At 34.3% G+C, this 5582-nt stretch overlaps 1 pseudogene; it reads left to right on the top strand.

Moving 5' to 3' along the window:
• Positions 1-875: 875 nt before the first annotated feature.
• Positions 876-1407, top strand: LOC126022079 (60S ribosomal protein L6-like; annotated as a pseudogene).
• Positions 1408-5582: the final 4175 nt, after the last annotated feature.

The following is a 5582-nucleotide window of genomic DNA, read 5'->3' as shown; positions in this document are numbered from 1 at the left end:
CAACTTTATCTGTGGAAAAAACTGTACTAAAAACAACCTTGTAACCATGGTATTTAAATATTTTTTAAGAAAGAAGATAAAGACACACTTATGCTAATCGTGGGTATCAAGACCAAGAAGCATCAAAGTAAGCAGAATTTGAAAAGTCCTGTGACATTAATGGAGTCAACTTTCTGTTGGTCAATTCTCTGTTCAGACCTGATGTGGAGAAAAAGCCATGTGTTTGGTTGGATCCTGACTAGGATGCTGGGGATTTGCCAACAACATTGGGCTACTCTAGAGTCCAGGTGGCAACTTCTAAAAAAACATTTTTTATCCTAAAAATTATATACATAAATTGGATTACATAATATCAAAGTCTACCCCCCCCATAAATCTAAAATGTAAGGTAATACCCAGTTATCAACAGCAAACAAAAGTGTTTCTTGACTTTTTCTTTCTAGTACTTCTACTTTTGATGTGTAGAAGCCCACACTAGACCTTCCCACTCTGAGTTTGGTAAATTGGTTTGAATAAAGAAAGGGGTCTGTCTGACTTTGGGCTTGTGGGAGAAAGAGAGAGAGAGAGAGAGAGCAAGGAGAAGATAGGCAATACAAGGAGAAAATAGGCAGAGAGAGGTCATGAACTAAAAGTCAAGCTAACTCCAATGAAATCTTTTGACTGGCTTGGTATTATTTCTCTACCACTACCTTGCTTCATCAGATCTGTCTGCCTAAGGGGTTAGAAACACTGTGCCTGGGATGGTCTCACCTATCTGGTGGTTATTTTTATTTTACAATTGGAACCTGAACAGGAACCTGAACTCTGGACCATCAGATGAGCCTAAACCTGGTCTAGTCAAGTGGATTGTATTTATGTATTCCATACTATATGCTATGTATTCCAGGAAGGCCATGTACAAGCAGAGGTACTCAGCTGCCAAGTTCAAGGTTGAAAAGTAAAAGAAGGAGAAAGTTCTTGATACAGTCATGAAACCTGTCAGTGGGGACAAGATTGGTGGTACCAACCAAGGTGGTGAAGATGCAAAGATGTCTAGATACTATCCGACTGAGATTGTGTGCAGAAGCTGTGGAGCCATGGCAGTGAGCCCTTCAGTCAGCATATGAGGAGACTGCAGCCCACCATCACTTCTGGGACTGTCTTCAGCACCCTCACGAAGTTCCACAGGGGTAAGAGTGTGGTTTTCCTGAAAACAGCTAAAGAGTGGCTTACTACTTACTTGCTACTGGACCTCTGATCCTCAATTGAATTCCTCTGCATAGAACACAACAGAAATTTGTCATTGCCACGTCCACCAAAGTTGATATTAGTGATGTAAAAGTCCCAAAACATCTCACTGATGCTTACTTCAAAAAAAAGAGGTTACCAGAAAGAGGAAGTCAAGGGAACACTTTTGTTCGAGGTTGATAGCTGGGAATTACCTTACACTAAATATATATGATACTTTGAAAATTCGACTATAATTACAAAAGTTTTTGAAAAATAGATGTTTTACACATAAACTTCAGGTGTTTTTTGAAGCTATTTGCTCTATCTCAAGATCCCTAATTCAAAGAGAATTTTACCAGGTATGGTTCAATGCATATTTATAGGCCTCCAAAGGGGAGAGAATAAAGTATAATTCTATGAAAGACAGAAAATGTAGACAAAGCTCATGAGCCTTGTCATACATTTGATAAATAATCATAAACCAATTGCAGTAGATGCATGCATAAGTTAACCTTTGAACTCTTTGATAAAACTGCAACCATTTAAAATTTTAATCACATATAATGTGTCTTCAAGCATGTAATGCATAAACGTTCTTTCAATTCGATGTAAATCTGGATTATTTCCCACATGATAGTTAGTTAAGAAGCAGATTCTTCTATATACCATATTTAAATAATTTGCTAAATAGTTAGCATGTGATTTGGGGACTAATCAGCAAAATGTTTATCATACCCTAAATGCAATCTTTCCTACATTAGCACTGTTGTTAGACTGTGGAAAGATTAACTACACCAAAGAAATATACTCATTAGCTTTTAATGATCACAACAGACAGATACCACAGCTTTAAATTGCTTTTCAAGGCCTGGTTTTCTATTTTTGTAATCAATGTTCTAACTAAACATTCATTATTATGAAGACAAATCCTGTAAGTCATACACATATTTCTGTCTCCCTATGACAGACATTGATTTAGACAGGAGAGACTACATCAACCACCAGGAAACAGCTGGTCTCTTTAGATAAGGAAATCATTGAACTAGCTTTAATATTGTAAGAAAAAAGGAGAGAGAAAGGAAAAAGAGATTGTCAGAGTAGATAACAAAAACCTAAACTATGTAGTTGAGACAACACAATTTATGACTTACAGAACATAACTTAATTATCATATATTTTGATTGTCTACTTTAAATTGTAGGTTATGTTTTCTCATAAATCAAAAGTACCAATTTACTATTGGCAACATTTTAAACAGTTGGGAAAAATCAAGTAGCATTAAAGGGTTAAAAATAGCTGAAATCCTGGAACATAATAAACTTTCAATATCTAACAGATCATTCTTGAATTGTAAGAGCTAAGAAAATTGAATGCCCAGGAAAATACTTTGTTTCCCTCTTAGACTAACAGATTCCTGTTGCACACTGATTTAACACATACAGATATATGATGCTATCAAATAAATGCAAATTTCCCAAGGTACGTAGTGATGGAATACTATTTGCCAAAACTTTAAAAGTCTTAGAAATGAAAACATGCACACATATTTATGTAATTTTCATTGCCTGGAATCCTCCATTTTTAAGAAACAAGTCTAAATCAGAATATCCTTTTCCTAGTTGCCTTAGCAAAGGTCTCTATGGAATCTTCTCAATATCAATGGTAAAGAAAATTGAGTGATTTCCTCTGTATTTGTAATGAGATGTTGCATAACCATTTATAAAATTATAATAATAAAATTTTATATTAAAAATGAGTTGGAAAGGAGATGGGATGTATGTGGGAGAGAAAATTGGGGCACTGGTGAAGGGAGAGATGTTGACAGTGGTGGTGGAGTTGGAGATGGAAACTATATACCTGTCTGAAACTATTATCTGACACTGCCTGAAACAGTGTCAAAATAAATATTGAGAAATATACAGATAATGAAAATTTATATCAATGAAAGACTATTTAATATTCTTGATTATCATGTTATGGAATGAAATAACTTGAAAGTTACTTATTTTTCCTAAATCTACAAAATATTTTAATTTTCATAAATAGAATTATTTGCTGATTATATGAGTGAAGACACTTGGCAACTTTTAATTATTCAATCAATAGTTCTTTGTCTTTTACAAAATTCCATGTATCAATAATGAGGATAATAGGTAACACTATAAGCCATATTGTTCATTTTGAGTATACATTATATTTTCTTTTTCTTTTTCATTTTTTTGCATTTTAGGCCACTCCCGGTGATGCCAGGGGTTACTCCTAGCTATGCATTCAGAAATTGCTCCTGGCTTGGGAAACCATATGGGACGCCTGGGATCAAATCTAGGTCTGTCCTGGATTGGTCACATGCAAGTCAAACGCCCTACTGCTATGCTGTTGCTCCAGACCACATTATATTTTCTATAAATGAAAGTAAATTTAGGAAATATTTTTATAGAATTATATAAAACAATTTCTAATTACAATTTCTACCACTTCTGCATGGAGGTGTTCACTAGCATGAAAATTACCAACCTGCAGAAAATCTCCAAATCCTTATTCTGGTGAATTAAAATGAATTATGGAATTTAAAAAATATTTAACTTCCTAATTATATTTATTCTGCCCTAATACTAAAATGGATTAGTGTTTAAGCCCACACATCAACAGTAGCCTTTAAAATTTTAGTGATGATATAAACTTCCCTAGTTAAAGAAATAAAAATAAAAGTTATGAAAAAATAGAAATGGCTAAAAGTAAATTTTAGAGAGAATTGTAGATGTGTGATTTGGCATGTTCTCTTAAGCATATAAAATATTAAAGAATATTATTACTGATTGTGAAACAATGAAATAATTCATAATTCTACCATGCAAACACAATTACTACATTTTATTCAAAAATGCATATTATCTTCAATGTACATTCTTTTGTTTGTTTGTTTTTGGATCACACTTGGCAGCTCTCAGGGGTTACTCCTGGCTCTATGATCAGAAATTGCTCCTGGCAGGCTCGAGGGACCATATGGGATGCAGGGATTCAAACCACCAACCTTCTGCATGCAAGGCAAACGCCCTGCTTCCATGCTATTTCTCCAGCCCCTTCAGTGTACATTCTTAGTTCCTATAATTACTTAAAAATTAAAAAGTATTCTATAAATAGGGCACAAAGGATAGTTAAAATAGAAATAGGTGAAGAAAGACCAGAAAAGAAGTCACCAGTGGGAAGAGGTAAAGAGAAAAAGAAATAGTACAGAAAGAAAATTCAAGAAAAGAAATAAAAAGACCATTCAAGAGGGGCCAGAGCGATGGCACAGTGATAGGGCCTTGCACTTGGCTAACCCAAGATGGACCAAGGTTGGATCCCCCAGTGTCCTGTATTCTTATAGGAAACATCTAAAATCACAGAATAAGCACAGAAAGAGATTATATAAATCAATGGACATTATTCAAAGTAATGAGGGAAAAAGCTGGGATACTCATTCTTATATATTACCAAATTGTATTCAACCCAAAAAAATAATTAGAGACAAAATAGGCATTATTTTTTAATCAGGGAAACAACGGACCAAGAATACTAACTTTAATTCACATATATGCACCAAATGTTGGATGAGCAAAGTTTGTAAAGCTTTTGCTCACAAACTAAGAAAAACACATGAATGGGAAAACAGTAGTGGGATATTTCAGCATGCTACTTTCACAACTAGATAGATCCACTAGATCAAATATCAGTAAAGACACAAGAGTCCTAAATGAGTAACTGGAAGACCTAGGAATGATGAATTTATACAGGGCCTTTCATTCCCAAAAAGCAAAATGCATGTGCTTCTCTAGTGCACACAGAGCATTCCAAAAGTCTATCCCATTTTAAACAGTGTCCAGAAACATCAAGTGCTTAGGAATAAACTTAACAAAAGAGATTAAAGACCCATACAATGACAATTCTAAAACAAGAAGGAAATTGAAGACGTTAGCAAATAAAAAAAATATTTTATGCTCATGAATTGGAAGACTCAATATTGTCAAAATGATGATTCTATCTATACTACTGTGGAGTCATTCTCTATCCAAATTCAGACAATATTCTTTAAAGACTTAGAATAATCAATAATAAAGTTTGTGTGGAATCATAAATGACCCCTTAAAACCAAAACCATACTAAAAAAATAAGAAACTGGGAGGATTCTTATACCTAACTTGAAGCTGTACCACAAAGTCATACTGATTAAACCAGCATGGTCGTGAATACTCTAGTAATAAATATTTTGACCAATGAATTAAAATAGAATATTCAACAATAGAGACTGAAGAGATAGCACAGCAGTAAAGTGTTTGTCTTGCATGCAGAAGGACAGTGGTTCTAATCCTGGTGTCCCATTTGGTCCCTGGAGC

This window comes from Suncus etruscus, chromosome 11, assembly GCF_024139225.1.
Source record: "Suncus etruscus isolate mSunEtr1 chromosome 11, mSunEtr1.pri.cur, whole genome shotgun sequence".
NCBI lineage: Eukaryota > Metazoa > Chordata > Mammalia > Eulipotyphla > Soricidae > Suncus > Suncus etruscus.
This window is presented reverse-complemented; position numbering and strand designations above follow the sequence as displayed.